At 35.5% G+C, this 27,302-nt stretch overlaps 1 long non-coding RNA gene across 5 annotated transcripts in view; it reads left to right on the top strand.

Moving 5' to 3' along the window:
- Nucleotides 1–27,302, top strand: part of LOC140526726 (uncharacterized) — a 190,473-nt gene that overhangs the window by 108,582 nt on the left and 54,589 nt on the right. For 4 of the 5 annotated variants that reach the window (XR_011974500.1, XR_011974498.1, XR_011974497.1 and 1 more), the window contains exon 4: nt 20,221–20,272. The exons of the other annotated variant lie outside the window; for it this stretch is intronic. This is a non-coding gene — a long non-coding RNA (uncharacterized lncRNA). The remainder of the gene's footprint in view (nt 1–20,220; nt 20,273–27,302) is intronic. 5 annotated transcript variants of the gene reach the window in all.

The following is a 27,302-nucleotide window of genomic DNA, read 5'->3' as shown; positions in this document are numbered from 1 at the left end:
GCTGAGATAACTTGTATAAAGCACTTCAAAGGCTGTTGTATAAATGAAAGTTATTATTATCTCCAAAAGGAAAGGTGTAATAAGGAGAACTCACAAAGAGATAAATTTAGGTTTATTAAAACTAATAGTTAAAATTAATCCAAAATTCAATGGGAATTATCTCTGACAGTAGGCTCCTCCTCACTAGAGGTCTTCAAGCAGAGACTGGATAATTACCTGTCAGATATATTTTAGAAGGATTTCTTGTTATTGATTAGATGCTTAGTCTTGTCTGATTCTTCATGACCTCATTTGGGGTTTTCTTGGCAAAGATAATAAAGCAGTCCTCCAGTTCACTTTATAGATAAGGAAACTGAGGCAAACAGGTTTAAGTCACTTGTCCAGGGTCACACAGCTATAGTCTGAAGTCACATTTGAATTCAGGTCCTCCTAATGCCAGGGTCAGAGCCTTATCCCCTGCAGCACCTACCTATCTGAACACATTGAACCAGGATTCCTCTGAGGTCCCTTCCAGTATCAACATTTTGTGATTCTGTACGTAGGTTGTGTCCCCTTCCCATTTTATTGCCCTTGGATCTTTCACAAACTTCAGTTTAATTGGGGTTTTAGCCTTTCCAACATTATTCCTCTTAGATCCATGCCACTCTTTTGCATTCTTAGTTATGCATCCTTCTTTTCATCTTTTGTGTATAAAATGTGAACTACTCAGGGTCATTTGTTCTGCTACTTCATTATCTTGAGATATAATCTATTTTACTTTCTCTTTGGATTACTCAAATTGTGTGGTAAGATTGTATTGTACTTTTGAGAGTCTTTCATTCCTCTTTCCACCTTAAGAGTCCAAGCTCTAGTGGGATCTTTCCAATTACTTATCACTGTTTTATTGTATTTTATGAAACTAGCTTGACTGATACTATCTAACTATAAAGTAAATCTTTGGTTGTTGGGGTGTGCATTTAGTATCTGTGTGTGTTTGTGTGTGTGTTTGTGTGTGTGTTTGTGTGTGTGTGTGTTTTGGTCGGGTGGCCACCCAAATCTCTTAACCCTTCTCTTTAGGTCTCATTTAAAACTCAACTAGTTTATGGGAAACTTTATGCAAGAAAGTTTACCTTACTGGACATGATAGCACACTGAAACCATTTCTTCCTTTACACAAATAAAGTCTCCCAAGCTTTTGCTTGTTCTAGTGCAGGGACATTAACCAGGCATGTTTATTTAAAATACCTGGCAAATTTCCTTTAACTCCTTTTGAACAGACATAGAAGACTTAACATAAATGGTTTATTTTGATCCTCTGGCTGTCCACATCTTAAAATTTTACTTTGGGAACATAGATAGAAAGATAGATAGATAGATAGATAGATAGATAGATAGATAGATAGATAGATAGATAGACAGATAGATAGATGCCCAAAGTTGCTTTTTTGCTTCTGTGATTTTTAGAACTTTCTTTTCCATAAGATTGCATATCATAATTGTCCCCTAGACTTGTATTCACCTCAAGACAAATCATTTATCTAAAAGCTCACCCTCAATTTCTAAGTAACAACATTAAAAATATATTTATTTTAAATCACTCAACACAACAGAAGCCAGGAAAACTTGCAAATAGGAAAATGAGGATTCCTGAGATAGAACTATGAGAACCTCACCAGTGTCTAAATTACCCTCAACCTAAAAATTGCTTAGTTAGATTTACTTACTCTTTTTTTTTCAGGATGCTCTACTTCCTTTTGTAAGTTTTACAACACAGTGGACGACTGGATGCATTTTCCTAAGTACTTAGAATTGGCCAGCAGTGGACCTTGGGGATATAAAACCCGAGCATTGTAGAAGCCACGTCATTATGCAGATGAGGAAACTGTGACCCAGAAATGTTAAATGACTTGCCCAAAGACACACAGCTCTTAAGTGTCTGAGACAGAATTGGAGCTCAGGTTTTACTGACTATAAGTCCAACCTGTTAGGGTCTTTGGAGACTATCTAATTCACCCATCCCCCATTCTACACATGAGGAAATTTAGACCTATAGCTGTTAAGTGACTTTCCTAAGGTCACACTTTTTCTAAGTGCCAGAGGTAGGATTTGAATCTTAATCCTATAATTTCAGATTTATGTTGCCTCCCCTAGCTGTATAACTTACTAAAATGGGAATTATGCTGAGAAATAAAGAGTATAAAAAATCTTTTAAAAACTCTCTCAATTAAAAGGGACTGGGAAGGAACATGGTACAGAGAAAAGAACTCTCAGTATATAATCAGCAAATCTGGGTTCAAATCTCAGGTCTGCCTTTTACTACCTGAATAACTGTGGGCCTTAACTTCCTAATCTATATAATGAGAGGGTTCAGCTAGATAATCTTCATGGTCTTCTCCAATTCTAAATCTATGAGCCTAGGAAATAGTTGTAGTGACACCTATATTGTTATTCTGGTTGACAAGGTAGTAATGGTAATAATAATCACCATATAATTATAGAATTTTATAACTGGGACTTCATAAATCAGGTAGTTTAATACCCTTACTACATATTATTTTTCTGAGAGGCCCCACATTGGGCGCCAAGTTGCTATGGTAATGGCATAACACACTGAGAGGAGCAAGTCTTATGCCTGGCCAGCAGGCTGCTCGTCCTCCTGTGGAGCTTGCGAGCAAAAGAATGAGGTGGGAGAGCGGGTCATGAAGCAACTCCGATTTATTCAAGCAAGCACTCTGGTTATATAGTCTCTGCCCGTCAGCCCAACGAACCATGGTAACACACACAAACAAACCCGAAACTACAGTAACAAATACAAGCAGGGGTGGGGCCATCCCTTCCAGTGTCATCTTGTTCACCCTTCCCTGCTCCGGACTCAGTTTACCTGATGTCCATCAGTGTGGCATCCCAGGTAGCATGGTGGTCAGCTCCCCTTACAGAAAGTGATTTGCTCAAAGTCACAAAGGTTCAGACTTCCAAGTTAGTGCTCTAGAAATTGATGATCTTTTCAGTTGATTATCTTATTTTATCATTTTTTATCTCCACTGGAAAATAGGTGATAGGCAATCTCAACTAAGTATATATTTAGGAAATGAGCGTGGAGTAGAATCAATGTATGCATAAAAGGGGACATTAAATATTGAGTTGTAATAAAGACAAAGAAAGACAGTCATTGATCAAATGAACCAATCTGGTATTTGAGAACCTGGTCACTTGTTTCATTATCACCTGGAACTTGACTCAACTGACACTTAAACTCTAGTTTGACACTAATTTTCACAATTTTTCAGTTGCTCATTTAGAAACTTTGATCAGGCTCTTCTTTAAAATTTATTTATTTTATTTTTCAACATTCACTTCCATGTTTTAAGTTTTCTCTCCCTTCTTCCCACTTCTCACCCCAATACAGCATGTAATCTGATATAGGCTCTACATATACTATTAAACATGTTTTCACATTACTCGTGTTGTACTGAAGAATTTTAACGAGTGGGAGAAAACATGAGAAAATAAAGCAGAACAAAAAAGAAAAAGTCTGCTTCGCTCTGCATTCAGACTTTATAGTTCTTTCTCTGGATGTGGATGGCAATTTGTCTCACAAACCTTTTGAAATTGTTTGAGGTCTTTGCATTGCTGAGAAAAGCTAAGTCTATCAAAATCACTCATTGCAAACTGTGGCTGTAACTGTGTACAATATTCTCCTGGTTCTGCTCATTTCACTCATGTCAGTTCATATTAGTCTTTCCAGGTTTTTCTGACATCTACCTGTCATCATTTCTTACAGCACAATAGTATTACATTGTATTCATATACCACAACTTGTTCAACCATTCCCCAGTTGATGGACATCCCCTCAATTTCCTGTTCTTGGTCACCACAAAAAGAGTTGCTATGAATATTTTTGTACATGTGGGTCCTTTTCCCAATTTTATGATCTCTTTGGGATACAGATCAGGCTTTTTCTTGACAAATTAACTTAACTCATTCTTTATCAATTGGTTTAACTCCTAAGTGGTTAATACTTTGAATGATATATTGAATCTAACAGACTCTCTTCTCTTGACTTTTTTTAAAATTAGCCCGTTTGCTGTTCCCTAGTCCTGCATTATTTCTTGTATTCTTCATAATTTTTCAAATATCACTGACAAGTCTAGTGTTGTTATGGATTGGCAACAAATCTAATTCAGTCTCTATCTAAATTCATAGATGAATAATGTTCAATTAAAAAGTATCTGTTGATCTTATTGCACTTTGAACAAGTCAGACCACATCTATAGTGTTGTGTTCAATTCTTGGAGTTGTATTGGCTCCAGAAAAGAGAATTAGGATTAAAGGGTATAAGTTAGAGAGAGGCAGAATTCTGCTCAATATCAGAACTTTCTAGTCATTAGAATGGCCCCACAATGGCACTCCAAAATGGTTGTTTCAGTGCATAACTGTTCAAGTAGAAGTTGGGTAAAAAGTTGGAGATATTGTAGAACAGATTCATATAAGAGAATGAGAAAGGAGATGGGAACAAATTACTCTGAAGACTCTTCCAAGGCTGAAATGAGAAAGAAGCATATATCTCCAGTTAGAAAACCTGTTAAGCTCAGGCACAAAAAGTTTCATGCAAAATCTGACAATGGAACTAGGCATAATTTCTCTCATATAATTTGGCAATAAAATCTTATTCCAGTGACACATTTTTCAGTGAAAGTGTTCCCTGAATTGTAGAAGGCTATGCCGCAAGAGCACATGCACTGGTAGAATCTCCAAAGCTTGAAAGCCGTTGAGTAATTGGCCCAGTGGTATACTGTGTCTGTAAATCAAGGATCAACCTTGAATTGATTGACTTATAAGGAGGCACTCCTCTTGAGGAAGACTTCAGAGTGACAAATTCAACCATTAAAACTCCTGAGGACTTTCACCTAAGAAAAAGGTTTGCAATCTGTATTGGTAGAGAGAATATTAACAATAACAAAATCAGGGGTTCTGCCATTCTCACCACAGAACAATTGTTACAATTAAGCAAAATCACTAGCCATTCATCTTTATATAAATATGGCTGCTATTTTCCCTTGGATTCTCTAGGACAGTCTATCTTTCAAGAAAATAAATTGTATTGTGATGAGACTTCATAAAACTACAAATCTGATTTTTTTCATTAAAAATATGCTCAGAATTCTTAGCATCTCACAGACCCCCTAACCCCAAAGGAGTAGGTGGTTAAATTTCAGGGGACTTGAAAGGGGAAAATTACATCTTTTTAAAAATTTACTATATTTTCTTTCTAATACTAAGTATTTTTATACATCTTAAAGCATTATTCTTAGAAAGAATCCATGGGCTTTGCCAGATAGCAAAAGACATCCATGGCACTCACAAAAATTACAAACTCCTGCCATAGCTAAAGAGTAAAAACTAACAAATCATGCCAACCAAATAAAGAATAGAGAAGCAAAATTGTGTGCATTTGTGTGTATATATCATCACACATATGCATACATATATAACTTATGCGTATACATATAAGTGTATACATATGTATATATAACAAAAATAAAAATAATGATCACTTCCAATTGTCTTTGCCTTGAGGTATATGAGATAAATTTAAAAGGGAAGAAACACCAACATTACTTTCGAAATCAATTTCTATAAAAGAAGCCTAATATATCTAGATCATTGTTAAGGTTACAAAATTAACCCAGTAAATTCATCTGTTTGATAATATTTATACATATTTGGTAATATATATTAAATTAAAGTTGCATATTGATTTACATGATCAAATGTACTGCAATCACTCAAACAATGAATAGGAAGGCACTTTTCAATATTGACTCTGTAGGAGAATATGGTGCTAATTCAGAAAAACTTAAATTTTCAGTTTGTGTAGGGAGCCTACATACATTATTTTATAGAGTAATATTAAGATTCATAAAACATCTCTGCTTACTTTGTAAAGAACAAATTATTGATTTGTGGAAAAATTTGAAGAAGCCATAGTATTTCTTCCTCTAAGCCTAATGTGGTAATATGTTTGATCAATAAAACACTTTTCACCTTGACTTTAGAAAAAAATCAAACATACTGCATTGTAAATTTAACATTCAGAGTGATGTAATTAATTATCAACAACTAGTTCCCTTCCATACATAAAAAAAAAATGCCATATTTAAAGACTTTTTCTCTTTAAAAGAAGATATTTGTTTAAAGGGATGGCTTTAGCAGGTGAGCAATGGGATGGTACATGGGGTAAATTTAATAAATCTAGTATCAAAATAAAAGCTACCATTATAAATCTATGCTTAAAAATTAAAGTCAGTAATATATATATATATATATATTTTAAAATATGTTTGCTTCAATAAGTCAGTGAATTATTTTCCACCTGACAAGTTTGTTAACTTCCAATTTTATACATGATTAAGGCAGCGCTACATGTACAAAGTAAGGTGAGAAGAAGACTTGGCACTGATTGTACAGATAATTCATACCAAACATCAGGAAACTGAAACCAAAATTTTCTTTTTCTTTTAAATAATTACTTTGATTATATAATTAAGTTAATGCTTTGGAGATACCAGGTAGCAAATTTTTCCTTTTTCTTTTTAATGTCAGCCATAGAGCAAAGCATTTATAATTAAATATTCTTCTCTGTGGACCTATCCTCAATTATAAGCTATTTTTCCTAGTTCTGTGTAACATATGCTATGGTTCTCAAGTGCTAATATTCATATAATATCTCCCTGGCAATTTTTATGATGATGATAATCATAGCAATAATGGCTAGCATTTATATAGCACTTTAAGGTTTACAAAGTACTTCACAAATATTATCTTACTTGATCCTCATAATAATCCTGGAAGATAGGTTATTATTTTCTCCATTTTACAGATGAAGAAACTAGAGTACATTGTGGTTAGGGAATATGTCTAAGGCCAAATTTAAATTCAGTTCTTCCTAAATCTATGTCAGACAATCTATCCACCATACCATTTAGTCTTTTGGCCATAGAAATTTCCAAAGATAGCTAATTATTTGAATGAATCTTAAGAAAATATATACTTCAAAGGATATGTGACCTCACTGATGTGTCTGCTTTCTGTAAACCATTCATGCCTGCCCTTCTTACATGACTCCTTGTCCTCCCATAACATCAACACAGGGAATCCACACGATTTTCTAAGGGTTTTCCTCTTATTCTCTTGCTGTTGCATGGCTGCCATTAGAAAATTCAGGCAATTGATCAATTATTACTCACTCTCACATGGCCAACCCATTTTATTCCAGTCAAATATTTGTTTAATGGCATCTTTTATATGACTTCTCCTACATAATCCCATGTTTTCAGTGTCTTATAATCTGGTCTTATCTACCATATGCTTCTGCTTTGCCCTTCGGGTGACCTTAAGCTTCACTTATTAATAAACTATATTGTCCCATGACTTCCAGTACTGCATCATCATGGGAAAAATATTGGTGTTAAAAAGATAGACCTTAACTTTCCCCAGTACTTAAGTGATCAAAGGATATGACTAAATATTCCTCAAAAGAAAAATTGCGAACTATTGACAACCATATGAAAGAATGCTCCAAATCAGCAATAAAAAGAGAAATGCAAATGAAGATAATTCTGAGGTTTCATCTCATACCCAACAAATAAATGTGACAAAAGATGAGAATAGTCAATGCTGGAGGGGTTCCAGGAAGACTGGCACAATTGTGTATTGCTGGTAAAACCTGTGAATCAGTATAACCATTTTGAAAACAATGTGGAATTATGGGAATAAAATGAATAAAATTTCCATTCCTTTGACCCATAAATTGCACTCCTAGGATTCTAGTCCAAGGAGGTTATTGTTAAGAAAGTTTCCATATTCACCAAAATATTTCTAGTAACAATTTTTGTAGTGGTAAAGAATTTAAAGCAAAATAGATGTCCATCAATTGAGGAGTGGCTAAAGAAATTACAGTATATACATGTTATAGACTATTGATATGCTATAATGTAAGAAATATGATGAATGTTGAAAAATATGGAAAAGTTAACAGGATCTGATAAAAAGTGAAATAAGTAAAGCCAAGAAAACAATATCCACAATTAATTACAGCAATACAAATGGAAAAAAAATCACAAAACAATCTTATTCTTTCTAAAGAGGGCCATGGGGGAGGGGTAGAGAAAAGAAAGAATATGAAATGATATGACAGAGGAAAATATCCTCTTAATAAGCATAACTGTATACATGATTGGGTAAATTCATACCTAATATGGAAGAGGGCTGAAGAGTTGAAAAATATTTTGTTTACAAAAAACACATAAAGATTCACAGAGATTTGAAAGAGGCATTGGAGAAGGATTTAATATGCTTCAGGTGAACTCAGAAGAGAAGAACAGAAATTATGATCTCAGACAGGTCAATAGTGAAAACAGACAAATAAAAAACAAGGAAATTACATTATGATTTAAGGCATCATAGACTGAAATATTATTAAAACAATATATATGCTCTGAAAGGCATAATATCTAAGTAAAATTAAAGGAAAATAAACTTCAAGGAAAAGTTAATTGAATTTCAGGCAATAATAGACAACAAAACTGTAATAGCTGGGGACCTCAATATCCCCTTTTGTAGCTAGGTAAATAAAATAAAAAATAAGCAAGAAAAAAGTTAAAGACATGAATAAAATTTTAGGAAAGCTAAATATGATAAGTCTCCGGCACCTTTATTTTTATATGATTTTTTGACCCTTTATCAAGGATGGTTTTCTCCAAAAATCTTGTCAATATCATGAAGAATAGGTTCTCTGACTCTAAATTGTTTCTTTTTTCACTGTAATCCACAGTTTCCCACTAACCTACAGACATATTCAGATTACCTCACACTTAAAAAAAAAAACACCTTTCTTTTGAGAGATTGTTTTGAAGCAGAAATAGCAAAATTTAATGACTTCTTGGGTATACTGAGTGGATGAAAATAAAAAGTCGGGGCAGACACCAAGATTGCTAACCTGAGATGGTGGTTTTCAAGACAACATCAGGATGGCAGTGTTCAAGATAGAAATAGAAAAGTTTAGAAATGGATGGTTTGGGGGGAGAAATATAATGAGCTAAGTTTCAGACATGTGGAGCTTGAGATCTACAAACATGATATTCAAGATGTCCATGAAGCAGTTGGTGATACAGGACAGGAACTCAAGAAAAATATTTGATCTAGAAATATGTCTCTGGGAATCATCAGTATAGAGATGATAATTAAATCTGTAGAAGATGATGAAGTCTCTGAAGGAGAGTGGAGAGGGAAAGAGGAAAGGGTACAGGATTGTAATTTAGGATCCACTCACAATCAAGGGACATGTAGTAGATGAAGATTCAGCAAAGGAGACTTAAAAGGAGCAATCAGATAGATAAAGAGAAAAAGTAAGAGTACCCAGAAGGACACTGTAATGACCAATGTCAAATGCAGGCAAGGAGAAAAGTCTCTTCAAAGGCAGAGAGATGGAAAATATAACTGAGTTCTAGGTAAAGTTCATAAGTTAGTTTGGCTTAACAATAAAATATCTGAAAGGAAGCAATATAAAATAAATCTTGAGAGACAGATTGGAGCCCAAATGTAGAAGACTTTAAATACTATGCTGAAGATTTTTTATTTTCTCTAGAGCAATGGGGAGACACTGAAGATTCCCCAGCAGGGCAGTGATTTTGCCAGTCATCAAGTTGTTAAAGGCTTAAATTCTTAAAACTCTATCTAGCATATTCTCAGATGCATGTGTCCTTCAATTTCTTGAGAACTTCTAAACATATTATCATAGTTTTTTTTTTTCCATGCCAAGATCTATTTCCCTTACCCTGTTCTTCCTTTAAATTAACATCAAAAGAAATTCAGCATAAACTGGTTCTCCTTTCTTTGTTAAGTTAATGCTAATTATAGCCCTGGTGGATAAGTTGCAGCTTGTTCTTGCCTATCTGATTTCATGCACACAGGGATCCAGGCTTCAAGGAGACTGAACATTCTGCTAGAATTAGTATAGACACTTTGTTTGAAAATGTCACATGCGGGATTTTTAAAAAATATATTTTTAAAGAAATCTTTCTTTTAAGAATCTTCAGCTTCCCAAAATAAATCTATGATCATGTCACTCTTCTGTCCCATGTCTTTTATTAAAAAATCTAAGCTTCTCAGGTAGCTATACTACAAGAATTCATTTGAGTATCTCAAAGTGAAATTGAATGAGTTTAAGAAATTTCATTCTTCTGTATTTGATGGGAAGTATATTTCCTAATGTAGCATTGGCTCAGGTCCACAAGGTGAGTTATAAAATATGGCCTGTGCATTCTTAGTAATTCTGCACTTAGAAGGATAGGTATGAAATGGCTTGTCCTTATATCCCCATATAGGAAGTAAAATTCCCTAACAATGCTCTATGTGTTGAACTCCTAGTTCTACCCTAGGAAAAATATTTCTGTCCTGTTTGACTTGCATTGCAATAAAGGAACATATGCCAACATAAGCACAAAATCAACTACAGGTGCTTTTGAGGAATAATATTAAATCTAGCAAATTTTTTAAAAATACAGTTAAGGAGAAGTAAGACTGGGATGGGGAAGGGTCTGTCCATTCTTCTCCACTGACTTGTTTGTTTCAACACTACTTGAGCCAACAATGACTATGAAATATGCATAATCACATACCTCCCAGTTTGTCCATTTAGATAGAGATCATCTCTCAAAATCTAAAAGAAGGGACTTCAGATCTGGCAAACACCAGCTGCTGCTCCCATGGTCCTTTTGCTGTCATGAAACAACTGTCACATCTTCCTTCTCATTCTCCTCAAGAATCTCAAAATTGCTACGGTAGCCCATATGTGAAAATCTTTGTCTAACCTGTCTATGATCTGCTCTTGAGTTAGTTTCTTCTCTTCCCAAACTAGGTAAATCCCAGAGGATTTTGTGAATAATCAACTTCTGGTCAGGGGTGTTACACTTACAATTTTTAAATGCAAATGTTTTAGACAATCTCTTAATACTGCCAACTCAGCTTTGGAGAGAGGTCTCAGAAAGGCTCAAGACACAAGAAATAAGACATAAAGGATATCAGAAAGGTCTCTTGTATCATATTGTTGTCTTCTTAAACACATATAAGTCTAACGAAATAGATTGGCACATGACGCTATGTAAACAACTTATTCCTCCAACTTACTCAAGCAACATTTTGGAAACAAGTTTTTGTTTTCTTAGCTTCTTTCCTCCCTAGGCTTCACTCCTATTTTCTAGACTTATACTCTATCATGCCACAGCAGCCTCTTCCCCCTGAATTTCACTCTACCTCCAAACTTCTCATACTGGAAGTACACTCTGCTCTACAGCCCCTTCCTCTGATTGCCTGATTCTTTCCAGAACTTCTATTTTAAGTGCTGTGATCAGTCACGTTTTTATTCCTCTCTGGGTTTCCATTCTGACTCTGGACTTTCTCTACTATTCCTGCAGTGAGTGCTTTTTCCTTTTCCCTCTCCACTGCCATTTTACGTTATCTTCTTTTTCTAGAATACAAGCTCTTTGCCATTCACCAATTGATAAATTGGCAAAGAATATGAACAGGTAGTTTTCAGAGGAAAAAGTCAAAGCTATCAATAGTTATATGAAAAAAAAAATGTCCAAATCACTAATAGTTAAAACAGCTCTGAGCTACGACTTTACTCCCATCAGATTGGTTAAGATGACAGAAAAGGAAAATGACAGATGCTGGAGGAGAGGTGAAAAAATACATACACTGTTGATGGAGTTGTGAACAAGTCCAACTATTCTGCAGAACAATTTAAAGCTATACTCTAAGGGTTAAAAAAATTGTGCATAACCTTTGACCCAGCAATACCACTACTAATTCTATATCCCAAAGAAATAAAAGAAAAAGGAAAAATGTCCGTATGTACAAGAACAATTATAGCAGCTATTTCTATTGAGGATACCCATCAACTGAGGAATGGTTGAGTAAATTATGCTACAAGAATGTGAAGAAATACTGTTGGATTACAAGCTATGATGAAGGTGATAGGTTCAGAAAAGTCTAGGAAGACTTACATGAACTGATACATAGTGAAGTGAATAGAGCCAAGAGAAAGATCTATACTGTAAAAGCAATTTTGTAAAGATAATTAACTCTGATCAATACAATGATCCCTCACAACTGCAAAGGACTCCTAATGGAAAACGCTCTCCACCTCCAGATAGAGAGCTGATGGATTCAGGATATAGATTGAAATATATTTTTCCTTTGTTTTTCTTTCTTTTTCTTTCCAGGACATGACTAACTTGGAAATATGTTTTGCATGACTTTATATATATCATGGTATTGTATTGAGGGAAGGAGAGAATTTGGAACAAATACATATATATATATATATATATATATATATATATATATATATATATATATATATATATATATATATAAAGAAAGAAAGAAAGAAAGAAAGAAAGAAAGAAAGAAAGAAAGAAAGAAAGAAAGAATACAAACTCCTTCAAGGCAGAGTCTGTCATTCTTTCTGCTTGGATTTTAATTTCTCATTACTAAGCACAGTACCTCAATAAATGTCCAATGAACATTTGTGGACTTGATTTTTAACATTAGACATTTTTATTGATAGCACATTGTCCTGTGTGATGTCAAAAATTCCTTGAAACATCTGACTCAGATTATTTTGGTTTAATTTGAGCATTTATATTTCAGCGTTTCTCTAGTGCTTTTTTGTTGTTCAGTCATGTTCAACTCTTCATGATACCTTTTCAGGGGTTCTCTTGGCAAAGACGTTGGAATAGTTTGATATTTCCTTCTCCAAGTCATTTTACAGATGAGTAAACTGAGGCCAACAGGGTTAAGTGACTTGCCCAGGATCTCACAACTAGTAAGTATCTGAGGTCAGATTTGAACTCACAAAGACCTAACTCCAGGTCTCGAACTCTTTCTGGGCCTGCTCCACCTAGCTGCTCCCCATTCCTTTTTAGTCATTGTATTCTCTCTGGAAAATGAAGAGATCTAGTTCAAGCACTGAACCCTTTTCAGTCTCATCTTAAAATTGAATTTTGGTGTGGTCTAGTGACCATATCATTGCCTAGAACACACAATAAACACAAAATAGAACTCTTAAGTCTTTTTTCATTTGTACAATGACATTAGATTTTATAAAATGGAGTTAAAAAATTAAGTCAGGAAAAATGAAGAACAATTTGAACATTTGTTTTAAAAGATGTCATTCTAGATCACGATTTGACTCCTAAAGCACTCTAAAAAGAATAATGCTGGTTTCTGCGATTGAGCTAATGTCCTGGTGTAAAAGCTCTTATTTTGCTCAAAGAAGGCACATTTATTTGTTAAACCAATAGGACCTTTAAAGAAGCTCAAAAGAGAAATGTATAAGAGTAACACTGGGCAAGACTTACGGTCAGCCAGGAAGAGAATGCCCTGGCTCAAATTCTCCAGTCATCACAATACCTTTCCAGGTCACCATATCCTGAACTAATTCCCCACTCACCTACACCCCAATATCTGAATAACTGTAACACTCCATCCCCCCCCCCCAAAAAAAACCTTCCTTGCAAAGTTTTATTGGTGTCTTTTGTTCTTATATCACTCATTTCTACCCACTGAGCCTTCTCTTATAACAAAGATTAACAAACAAATGGAGTGCAGCAAAACCAACTAATAAACTGTCTACGTCTGATATAAGCATCATTCCACATCCATAGTCTCATTTCTTTTCTGAGGCCAAGACTGGTCATTAATTAATAGGTTAATTACACAGAATTCATTTTTGTTTTTAATTTCTTTTCCATTTATGTAGCAGTATTTATTGTGTATATTGCTGGGTCATCTCCAGTCATTCTGATGAATATCTGGTCACTGGATTCAGATGGCTCTGGAGGAGAAGTGAGGCTGATGACGTGCACAGGCCTCCCTCACTCAAAACATAGTCAAGTGCAAGTCATGTCATTATTTCTCTGATGGCATGGTCTTCTTTGCAACGAAGGATGAACACAAGACAAAAACTGATTGACCTGTTAATCAGATGATATACACTAGCCTGGGAGCCTAAAAATCTGCTTTCTATTCCAGACTCTTCCACTTCCTTGCCATTGACCTTGGATAAAATTTTTAATCTTTTGACCTCAGCTTCTTCACCTATAAAATGAGGCTGTTGGACTAGATAATCCTTCTGGTGTCATCTATCTCTGAAATTCTATGAAATTTTCTAACAAATAAGCCAATTCCTTAAATATATAAAATATATTTTATGTGTGATGACATATTAAATAAGAATATATGTGTTATAATGTGTTATTGCACATGAATATAAGTAACATCTTACATATTATAATACAGTGTGCATATGCTAAATGTATCATATATGTGTAGGTACATATGTATGTATGTATTTCTTGTCACACTAGTTCCTGAGGTATGTCCTGAGGAGAGCCTCCTTTGGTCCTTATTGCAGCAAAGTTTTATGATTTGGAAACCGTTTATCTATTATCCACCTCACATAGCATCTCTGCAGATTGCTAGGAGACAGTAAATGTTTTTACAAGCTAAAGGCCTTCACTTTTTCCTACTGCTATCTACTACAAAGATTTGTAGAACTACTAGTCCAAATCATGCTGTTTTTTATTGCCACAGGGCAATGGTTATATTTCTAAAGGGTCTAAAGTATTGAAAGGAGAAAATATCTATAGGGGAAATCTAAATCTGCTAAATGTCATTTAATCTACCAAGCATGAGTACTAGATTATCTGAAAAGAGCAGGACCTTGCATCCAGCTTTATCTCTAAACAAAGACATATGACAAGATTGCTATCACAAACCAAACAGGCCTCTGTGACCTTATCTCAACCATACATTGCCTGCTTTAAACAGATTAGGAAAGTGAAACTGCTGCTTTAGATTTTCTTGACCAAACCACGGTTGAGTAGGCCCACTCTCTCAGGAAGTCCACCCAGATTAGAAAAACTAACTCCTTTTTAGTTTGCAAATTAAAATTGAGGGTATTATTTCAAGATTAATTAACACTCTGTATAAGTATCTTCCCACCTCTCTCTAGGTCCCTCATTAGTAACAAAAACTACAAACTGGATTAAGAAAACTGGTCAGGGAAAGGAAGATAGTCAACCACATATTTAGAAATATTCCTCCCACTTCTGATCTCAAAAAAGCAAGTCACCGATTACAATACTGCTTTTTACTAGCCAACAAAATAGCTAAAGGGAGACCAAGGGCAAAGACAAAGAAAAAAGCTGAGAAATCCCTTCAAGATGTCATAGTGATCTCTTCTCAGCTCCACCTATGGCTTGGCATAGGATCCAAGAAAGTCAGATTACTGCTGGAGCTTAACTTCTTAACTTGTCACATGTGAATAGCCTTATTTCTCACTAGCATCAGTAGCAGGTTGTTAAGACTAACGAAGGTCTAGTTCTCAAGAGACCTTCAGACGATTGCTGCAAGGTAATGCAAATACAATTAACAAAATTCAATAAAACTAAGTATTCTAATGGTAACCTCCCTCTGTCTCATTATTCTCAGTGACAAAATAGGATCATGTTTTTCCTTTCTCCCAAGAGGTGAAACATGCAAATAAAGGAGGTAGGCTCCCTATTGAATAAAGTCACTACATCAATACAATATGATTTTTATTGTTGGCATATAAACAAGTATTACGTAAATTCTGACTATACCTTGTATTACAGACAACAGACATAATCGCACTTCTTTTATAGCTGGTAAAACTAAGCGCTAAATAAAAGACACTAGCTGGGACAGGTGAAAATGGCAGAGAGGACTGATCGTAAGTAGGATTGTAAGGACCAGAGGGTTTTGAAGCAGGTCAGAGTGACCCAGGTGGAGTGAAAATAAATGCAGCAGGGAATTTTATAGACACAAAGAAAAGTCTTGCCCATTTGTGTTGAAAACCCCCACAATTATAAGAATTGGAAAAATAGACATCTATTTTACACATAGACCTATTTTGAAAGAAAATGAGCTGGACAGTGGCATAAAGGTGGATAAGTAGAGGGCAGACAAAGACTTCTATTCTGTAGAGTTGTGCTTTCCCTCAGGAAAATTAGAAGCAAATTACTCCTTTTAAATTTAGTGGGTCTCCTGTCCTCATCTGTAAAATGTGAGTATTAGATTAAATGATCTCTCTCTAAGGTCCATTCTGACTCTAAAATTCTGTGGTTCTCTAAGTTCTATACATCCCCAAGGGCACAGAGTTCCTGAATTTAGATATAAACTCTGTCTGCAGCTGGGAAAGACATCTTCCTTTCAGTGTAACAACAAACAATCGCCACCATGATGATGGTAGTGGTGGGGATAGCATTTGCATAGCACTTTAAGGTTTGCAAAGGGCTATACATGTGTTGTCTCATATGATCTGCACACACAACAGCACTATGAAGTAAGTGCTATTATTATTCCTATTTTACCAAAGAGAAAAAATGAGCCTATAAGAGATAAAAGAACTTGTCTTGGGTGACATAGGTAGTGTCTAAGATGGGGACTTGAGTAGGAGTCAAGTCTTCCTGATTCCAAGTCTATTGTACTTAATACTGTGTCACTTCCCTTTCAATATACCTAAGGAAAAAGAGAATATGATAAAAATTTGCAACTGTACTTCTGGATGCAAACGGGGATGTAGATCTAATAAAGGATATGGATTCAATAACTATCTGTGTTTTTAAAAAATGAAAGAAATTCTAGAAGACATCAAAATTAAAAGCTTCCTTTGCTTGCATGCCTCACTAACATCCTAGAATACTATCTTGTTCAATTACAAACTTAAAATCCCATTCCTCCAGAATAGCTATGAGTGTAACTTGATCTAATCACAATCCTTTGAGGTAGATAGCAAGCAACTTAAAACTGGGGACAAGGTGGTATGTTATGGTAAAACTGACTAGATTTGGAGTAAGACGACCTGGATTTAAATCCCAGCTCAACCACTTATTAACTGCATGACTTTAGGTGAGTCATTTCACTTCTCTGACCTCCAATGAATCTACTGAAACATGAAGGCATTGAACTAGATTAATTCAAAGTTGTCTTCCAAATCTAGATCATCTTCTTATCACAATTCCATAAGGAAACAGTAGGATTTTCTGGAATCTGGGGAGATTTTCTTCAATTAATCACCAATCACTGAACATTTATTAAGTGCCTACTATGTGCTAAACATTGTGTTAGGAGCTAAAGATCCAAAGACAAAAATGAAATTGTCACTGCCCTTGAAGAACTTACATTTAATTGAGGGGAGACAACAGACATGACATAAATTTATATAAAATAAACATCAGATAACTTTGGGGGAAAGAGAAGACACACTGGAAGTTGGTGGCATTTGAAATTGCTACATCCATCCCTACAGCTCTGATAGGCAATTGGTGATATAGGAATAAAGGTCAGGAGAGAGTGTAGGGCTAAATATTTTGACCTGTGAGTCATCTGCATAGTGATGATAATTGAACACGTGTGAATGGATGAGGTACCAAGAGTAGCCAAAGAAGGACCAGGACATGTATTTCCATAGTTAGGGGGCAAGATAGAGATAATGAGCCAGAAAAGAAGATCGAGAAGGAGCAGTCAGACAAGGAGGAAGACAACTAGAGAGGGGAGAGTATGTGGAAGGAGAGGATGGTCAGCAGTGTTCAGTGTTGTAGGAAGGTCAAGAAGGATGAGGTTTTGTAAAAGGTCACCAAAATTGGCAACAGGGTTTTGGGGCATTATTTATAGGGGAACCTTGTTTTTCCTAACTGATTAGTAGAGAGCAAAATCACAGTCTTTTCACATGATTTTATAATACTCCTTTGTTTGTATAGCTTATCACAATTCTTGGCGCATAGTAAGCACTTAATAAATGCTTTTTAAAAATTCATTTATCTTTTATTGATTCTTCATTAGATTCCCAACAACAATTTCAAAATTTCTCTTCTCACACTTACAAGCTTCTGAAATGTACTTATTATTATTTGTACATAATAGAAAAGTCTTTAACTACATTCTAAGGATGTTTATGGACTCCATTTCTCACAGTGTTTGAGGTCAAGGGAACCTCCCTTAGGAGAAATTCTCTGGAATACGTTTCCCAGAAGGCTGTGTGTGAGCTCACATCATTTTGAATGAAATGGCTCTTTCAGGGAAGAATGTGTGAAAATGTTGGAAGGGCAAGTTTGGCTCTCTCATGTGAAATGTAATATGTGATTTAAAAATAACTATCCATAATAGAAGTACATAGCTTCATATACATAGTTCATGTTTGCACCTTAAAATATTCATCTGTTTTGATAACTATCAAATCTATGATTAAAAAAAAGCTTAAGGGGGGAGAGGGGGCTCTAAGAATTTCATCCAGGAGTACAATGTGATCAAAATGAGATTATTGAGGTGGTTTTGAACCTAACCTTCTTTCAATCTCCTCAACCCTGCTGAAAAGCCTAATCATCTAACCAGAGTCCAGGGTCAGGGTAGACTCATATATACATATATATAGATATATAGATATATAGATGTGTGTGTGTGTATATATTTATATATAGACTCATATATACAGTAGATTCATACTTGTCATTCTGGGAGATGTGATCCAGAGAATTTCCCTACATAAACAAGATTCTTTTGACCCTAAGAACTGTATGAATTCACCAATCAGAGATTAGAATTCTCTTTCCAACATCTTCAATCACCTTTGCTCTTTCCATCTAAAAACAGGTCTCCTCTGTTCTAAAAATTCTTTTCCCTTGGTCAGCCCTGACCTAGATTTCCTGAGCTGCCTAAGCCATCTGTGCTCACTTCCTTCCTAGCTCAACTACTAACTCTCTGGCCTGCCACTTTTTCTCAGTTGCCCAGGAGATGCTTCCACTCCTGTGCCCTCTTCTTTGAGTAGTGAATCCCTGACCACTGTCCATGTTCACTTCATTGACAGCTTTACTTCTGACTCTTTAGGTTTTTTTACATCTTCCTTTTCCAAAAACCTTATCCCTCAGAAGGTACCCTTTTTATTCCTCCTTTCTAAGGCTTGTCCCACCCTGCCCTCCAGCTCCCCTTTATGTATTGTCTTCCCTCATAAATCCTAGAGAGTAACATGTAGTGGCATGTTGGTAAATGTTTAACAACCAGGTCTCTGAAAACAGTAAGATACTTTTAAGTTTAATCTTTATTATTGATATCTCCCTCATCACTTTCTTAAGTCTAGGCAATCAACAAAATAATATATCGAGCCCTAATTTGTAATGTTTTCCAATTTCTGAAGTCTAAGAGTTCACACTGAAAATTTAACAATTGTTCTGGCTCTAGCATATCTGTGCTTGATAGCGTCTGGGTTTTTTTTGTTCCTTTCTATGTTCTTTGCATAGTGCCTGGCATATAGTAAGTACATAATAAATGCTTTATCTTTCTGTCCCTCTACTCAGCTACCACATCCAGTGACATCCACCCCTCAAGCTATTCCCTCAATCTTATTCCTCTTTTTTAATTCTAAACTTCTTGGTAGTCTATACTTCTGCCTCCATTTCACCATTCCTTTTCTCCTTAAACCCTTGCAATATTGCTTTTCTCCCCACTTTTCTAATGAAACTACTCTCCAGAAAGGTCAACAATGCCCTCTTAATGGACAAATTCAATAGCTTTTTCTCAGTACTCATTGTCCTTGACCTCTCAGCAGTATTTGCCATTGTGAATAATCTCTCCCTCTGGAAATTCTCTTCTCTCTTGACTTTTGTAATACTGCGTACTCTTGATTTTCCTTTTGCCTCCCTTGTATTTGTACTGACCTTACTTTCTCTACTAGATTCTCTAGTAGTAGACAGTATGTTTATTTACTTTAATTATCCCTCAATATCAACATGGTTATTTTTTATGCGGTAGAAAATTAGCAAATTTTTGTTTAATGAATGGATGAAGGGTCATATGTCAATGGAGGAGCCAGTCTCCTAAAAGGTAGTTAAATGTTATTTCTGGTAGGATACTAGAGGAAGTGGTTCAGTTTCTGAAGAGTAAGACTACATTATAGAAGTATAGCAGAAAAATAAAAGATCTTGATAGGAAGTAGAGAATTAGGGAAAAGGAGAATTCAAGATGACACAGTTTGTGAGCTCACATTTTCAAATAAACAGAAAAGAAAACCACAGTGATGTACAATAGGTAGAGGTACAGACATTCTTTAGGAAACATATTCAATTTTCAAGTTGTTTGTTTTGTTTTTAAATTTGGTAGATATTCAGGAAGACATATTGAAGACAAGCCAAGATTTGAATCAGACCACAAGGTGAGAAATCAATGAGGGAAAGGTACAACTCAGAATTTCCAGCTTATAAAGCATTCCTGAATTTACGCAACTGAATGAGATCACTCACATAGTAAATAATGGGGGTGAAGAAATATTGGCCTCGTTCCAATTTGAGTAATTTTCATATAATAAGTGAATATGAATTACAGTCTTTAATATTCTGTGAGAACTTTCAAGATGAAAGATGACAAAAATTAAACATGAAAGTTGTCTTTAGGCAAATAATAAAAGAAAAGTCATTTAAGAATAAATGCAGCTAATGTAAGTATTCTGGGAATTTATACTGAAATACTATTTCTGATTACACAAGTAACCTTTGGAGAGCCACACATAAATGTATTGCAGAGTTGCCAAACACTTTATAATGGAAATAATCTGGAAAAAACTAAAATAATAAAGTCAGAATCCCCTTTGCCTTTAACTTATAAAAATAAACACAAAATTTTCAGGTCTGCATTTCATTGCTTTCAATTTGTTTCCAAACAAATTTGCTTGGCAAATTCATGGAGTATATTTAATATTGTAAAAATGATGTAGACTTGGTTCTAGGACTAGCATCTCTAGCTATATGCATGTTCCAAAGAACTTTAAAGGTTTCTTATATAATGATAAACTTAGGACTACATACATGGTTTCTCTCTGGGCAAAATATAACACTGGAGGATATTGCTTTTAAGTGCGAGAGAAAAGTACTTATATCCAACATTTATACCCTTGAAAGAAAAAAAAATTATTTTTATACTTTGTGATTATTTTTCCTAACAGAGAGAGACAGAGAGAGAGAGAGACAGAAAGAGAGAGAGAATATAGCTTTGTTTTGTTTCTTGTAAACAAACTGATGGAGTGTTTAAAGGGCTAACTGCTGGTCAGGCACAGTGTGGCTAAATTTGATTCCTTCTGATTCTGAGAATTAGTAATTAGCCAGGAATGACTAGACAGCTACTGAATCTTGGGTACAACTGACAACTAAGCTTAATTAAAATCAGTTGTGCTGGATGTGGTAGGGAATACTCATATCTCTGCTACTGGGGTGGCACATGCCAGAGGAGCACTTGAATTTGGTAGTTCTGAGCTTCAGTAGCGATCACATTGTTTGGAATTAATATGATGAGTTCCTGGAACCTGCGTACCATGATTGCCTAAGGAGGGACAAAGTAACTCAGGTTGGAAACGCAGCAGGTCAGAGTTCCTATGCAGACTAGAGTGAAGCTGGGTTCACTGAGTAATCCCTGAACTTCTAGCCTGGACAACATAGGGAGATAGGCTTAAAAAAACAAAAAAAAACATTTAACTCAGTAGTTATGAATATTTTCTGAAAATATCTCATTTTCAAACTCTCTTCTTTGGGTAAAAACAACTAGTAGTACAACAGAGTGGTAGTAAAATTCAAAATGGAAATCAGTTCTGAACCTCACTTTCTCATCTCTAAAAACAGTAGGTTAGACTAGAAATAATGGGGTAGGGAACCTGCAGCCTCAAGGGCACATGTGGCCCTCTAGGTCCTCAAGTAAGGCCCATTGACTGAATCCAAACTTCACAGAACAAATCCCTTTAATAAAAAGATTTGTTCTGTAAAACTTGGCCTCAGTCAAGGACCTAGAAGGTCACATATGGCCTTCAAGGTGGCAGGTTCTTGCCCATGGTCACTAGATGATCTCAAAGATTACAACCAGAGGCAAAAAACCCCACATGGGTTATTTACTACCATTTAATATGATGCTCATACACAACATGAATCCTATTTAAAATATAACTGATAAAAAGTGGTCATTCAAACTTTGCCTGAAAATCTATAATGATGGGAAATTCACTGCCTCTTTGGAAGCTTATTTTGTTTTGGAAAAGTTCTAACTAGTATTGAATAAAGTCTACCTTTATGTATCTTCATATGACTGACTCAAGAATAGTCCTTTGTGTATGATAACCCTTGAGATATTTGAAGATCTGTTCCTATAAGTCTTATCTTTTCCAAGCTAAAAATCCTCCCTGAATCTTTCCAAATGATTATTGTACGGTGTGATCTCCAGTACTCTTACCCTCCCTGCTACTCTCCCCTAGACACAATCCAGAACAAAACATGATACTCCTATGTGCTCTCTCCATGGGACAGTAGAACAGGATTATGATTTCCTCATTATATTTCCATTATTGCCATTTTATTTTGCATTAAGTTTTTTGACTGCCTCATCGGACACACGAGTCCAGGCAAGCCAATTCAATTCAATAAGCATTTATTAAAAACTTACTATAAGCCAGATACTATGTGAAATACTGAGGATATGAAGAAATGGGGGGGGAGGGGAGAAGTACATGCTATCCAGGAGCTCCAGTCTAATGAGAACACAGTATAAAAACAATTACGCACAAACAATCATGTATAAACATGATAAATTGGAGATAATCACAGAGGAAAGGTGTAAGTATTAAAGGGGATAAGAAAGGGGATTTTGTAAAAGATGGGGTTTTATTTTTTTCAAATTTATTTATTTTTAATTTTCAACAATCACTTCCATAAGTTTTAAATTTTTCCCACTCCTTTCTCAAGATGTTATGCAATCTTATATGGGCCCTTTACATACATTCTTATTAAACACATTTTCATATCAGTCATGTTGCACAGAAAAATTAAAACAAATGGGAGAAAGCATGAGTAAAACTAAACAAAAACAAAACTTCTTCATTCTGCATTCCAGCTCCCTAGTTCTTTCTCTGGATGTGTGTGGCATTTTGCATGGTGAACCCTTCAGAAATGTTTTAGATCTTTGCCTGGCTGTGGAGGGCTAAGTCTATCAAAAACAGTCCGCGCACAGTGTGCCTGTTACTCTGTATAATGTTCTCCTGCTTCTGTTCACTTCACTCAGCATCAGTTCACATAAATCTATCCAGGTATTTCTGAAGTCCGCCTGTTCATCATTTCTTATTGTACTATAATAGTATTCCATTGCATTCATATATCACAACTTGCTCAGTCATTCTCCAGTTGATGAGCATTCCCTCGATTTCTAGTTCTTGGTCACCACAAAAAGAGTTGCTATAAATATTTTTGTATATGTTTGTCCTTTCTCCATTTTTATGATCTCTTTGAGATACAACCCTAGAAGTGGTATTACTGGGTCAATTTTTATAACTCTTTGGGTACATTTTTATAGCCCTTTGGACATAATTCCAAATTGCTCTCCAGAACAGTTGGATGAGCTCTCAGCTTCACCAACGATGAATTAATGTTCTTACTCTCCCACATCTTCTCCACATTTATCATTTTCCTGTTTTGTTATATTAACCAATTTGATAGATGTCACGTGGTAAAAGGTGGGATTTTAACTGGTACTTGAAGGAAGCCTAGAGATGAAGATGGAGGGGGAAGGGAATTCTAGGCTGGGTGAACAGCTAGGGAAAATGGGAGATGGAATATTAAGGAGTCTAATGTCACTGGATAACAGAATACACAGATTATAGTAAAGTATAAGGAAATTGGAAAGGTAGGAAGGGAATAGGTCAATAAAGAAAATTAAATATAAAATAGAGTATTTTATGTTTTATCTTGGAGGCAACAGTACTTCAGTTAACTGAATGACATGGTCATCCCTATGCTTTAAGAAATCAATTTGATGGACTTGATTGGGGAGACTGGAGGCAGGAAGACAAAGGTTATTTCAGTAGGCCAGTTGTGAGGTGAAAAGGTCCTAAACCACAGTGGCAGCAGTGTCAGAGGAGAGAAGGGGTTATATAAGAGAGATGTTACAAAGGTAGAATCTACAGAACTTGGCAACAGATTGGATAAGGGAAAGCGTGAAATACATGAGGATTTGACTCTAAGTTGTAGGCCCTGCTTATTGAGAGAACGGTGATACCTTCAACAGTAATTGAAAAATCTGGAAGGGGAAAGGGGGAGATTGTGAACTTGTTTTTAGACATGTTGAGTTTAAGATGTCTGTAGTACATCCTGTTTGAGATTTCTAACAGGTAGTTAGAGATGCAAAATTGGAAATCAGGTGAGAGTTTAGAGCAGGACAAACAGCTTTGAGATTTGAGAATCTCAGAATAAAGATGATAATTGAATACATGGAAGCTTACAAAATTACCAAGCATAATACTCTGGAGGGGGAAGAGAAGAGAGCCCAGGAGAAAGAGTAAGTTTAGTGGGCATGACTTAGATGAACATCCCTCAAAGGATACTGAGGAGTGGTAAGAAATTCTTAAAAGTAGTTTCACAAAAACCCAGAGAAATGAAAGTATCAAGGAAAGGAGAATGATGAGCAGTGTGAAAGGCTGTAGATGAGGATTAAGAAAAATCTTTTGATTTGTGAATTAAGTCATCATTGGTAACTTGGGAGGGAGCCATATCAGTTGAATTATAAGGTTAGAAACCAGAGAGATAAGAACGGAAGTGGGTCCAACAAATTAGAGTGAATTTCTCAAGAAGTTTAGCTAGGATGGGGAGGGTACATAGAACAAATGATGGGTTTTTGAAGATAGGGAAGACAGGATCATGTTTGTGGAGAGTAAAGAAGTAGTCAGTGGATGGGGAGAAGCTAAAGAGAAGTGAGAGAGTAGGGATGATAGGGAAAGCAGTCTGCTTGAGAAGACTGGAAGGAATGGGATCCCTTTTGCATGTAAAGGAGATGGCCTTAGGAAGGAGAAGGACTATCTCTTAATCACAGAGGTGAAATCAGTGATAGTGCCAGAAGGCATCCGAGTGATGTAAGAAGATAAGAACAAACTCTTGTAGAATGGGCTTCATTTTTTCTGTGAAATATGAGGCAAAGTTCTTGATCGAAAAATATAGGAAGAGGGGAATTCATAGGAACTTTGAGGATGAATGAAAAGGTTTGGAAAAGCTGTCATGCTGACTAGGATAATAAAGTGATTAGAAAGGTGTAAAATTATTGCCTGCCTTCATTGAGGGCCTAATTGAGATTATATAACATAAATTTGTACTGGATTTAGTAGACACAGTTTCCTGATTTTTTCCAGATTTGTCCAACTGAACATGAATAGTAGTAGAGAAGGCAACAGTGGTAATCCAATAAAATTCCAAGGTCTTTTTTTACATGGACTGTTTTACATTACATCTTGTTCTTCCTGAATTTGTGCATTTGATTTTTTTTAACACAAGTGTAAGGCTACATTTTTTGATCTGCACCTATGCTTTCATTGGGGTAGGGAACATTTGGTGAAGAAACTCTCCCTAACAGTGCATTGTGGCACCAGTTTTAGATTGAAATTTGTAGTGTGTGAGAGTTGCTGAAGGCTACTGAGAGGTTAAGTGATTTTCCCAGGTTGATATAACCAGAACGTGTGAAAACACAATTTAAACATAGGTCTCCCTAACTCTACAGTCTGTGTTCTATCCTGTAATCATGTTTCTGTCTTTTGGGGGAAACAATTTTTCTGTGTACTACACTTTCCATCTCCCACCAAAAGGTGATGATTCAGCACCGGTTCTTCTCTGTTTTCACTTACTCAGGTAATACTGGTTGATTTATTTTTCTCCTCTTAAAGGAATGGTTACATTAAGCAGGTCATCACACCTAATCTCATAGTGCTTGGCACATAGTATTTGTTTAACATAAGCTTGATGATTTATTAATTAATTAGTTTGAAGTTACCTTTATTCCTGTGTAGAACAAACAGAAACTTTGTAAAGATCTCAGTTAAATTTTATCTTATTAACATTAATACACCATCCTAGATTGCCAAGAAGTCTTAGGATCATAATTCTGTCATACAGAATTCAATATCCCTCTTACCATGTTTGAATTTCTAGAAGAAATGGTTAACACCCTGCAGGACAGAATTATGATCCTAGGACTTCTTGGCAATTTAGAATGGTGTGTTAATGTTAATAAGATAAAATTTAACTGAGATCTTTACAAGGTTTCTGTTTGTTCTGTACATGAGAAAATAACTTAATCAATCACTAAGCCTTTATTAAACAGATACTATGTGCCAGGCACTATGAGATTGGGTGTCATACAGTGCATCACCCATTTCTTCTAGTCTCAGTCCATCCACAAACTTAATAAGAGGCAGAGTTATGATTTCTATAAAAGCTAGCAATAAAAAGTCAAACATTATAGGGCCAGGGACAGAACTCTGTGACAATTTTCTAAAACTGTATTCCCTCCCTATAATTGACATCAATTCAGTGTCATCATTTTTGTTCCGCTAAGTTAACAAGTTCTAGACCCAACTGAATATAGTATTGAATATTTCACAGCTACCCTTTTCTTTTGTTAGAGTGTCAAGGCAGACTTTGCCAAATGTCTTGCTGAAATCCAAGTATACGATGTCCTGAATTATCCCAAGTCTGATGAGTTTTCCATGAAGTAAATTTCAAAGCTTTCTCATAGAATACTTTCTTTTATTGCCTAAGTATTAGCCACCTCTGGATTTTCCTATTTTACATGATATGATAAGCAGAACTTCTCACACTTTGAACTCAGAACTTCCAACTAAAGACCTTTCTCTCAAACATAAATATTACTATTTACATTAGTAACAATCTCCAGTGGTATTCCCCTTACAATTTAGAAATGACTTTGCTTCTTAACAGCAATGTCAGCAGAGTATGAGCCCTGCTTGGTCTACCATACTTGAAAGACTTTTAGTATAGGTTAAACAATGTTGACCAAGGTTCAGTCTAGTTCTTCAAGGCTCATCACCATTTGGGCCACTGGCTGATAATTTTTATTCTGCATCACTGGAGATACTATCTATATTAGAATGTTGTGTCTACTTAAAGTATTTCAGTATTAGCTGCAGATTATTTTTTAAAACACAAAGTTTTCAGATTCATGTTAGTGATTGAGAAAGGAGGGTAGGAAACAAGTATTTATTAAATGTTTACTGTGTACCAGGTACTGTGCTAAGTGCTTTAAAAATATTATCTCATTTGATCCTTACAACAGTCCCTCAAGGTAGGCACTCTCATTATACACTTTTTATAGTTGAAGAAACTGAGGCAGACCAAGGCCAAGTGATTTGCCCAGGGTCACACAGCTAGTGA

Source organism: Notamacropus eugenii, chromosome 2 (assembly GCF_028372415.1).
Source record: "Notamacropus eugenii isolate mMacEug1 chromosome 2, mMacEug1.pri_v2, whole genome shotgun sequence".
In the NCBI taxonomy this organism is placed as follows: domain Eukaryota; kingdom Metazoa; phylum Chordata; class Mammalia; order Diprotodontia; family Macropodidae; genus Notamacropus; species Notamacropus eugenii.
This window is presented reverse-complemented; position numbering and strand designations above follow the sequence as displayed.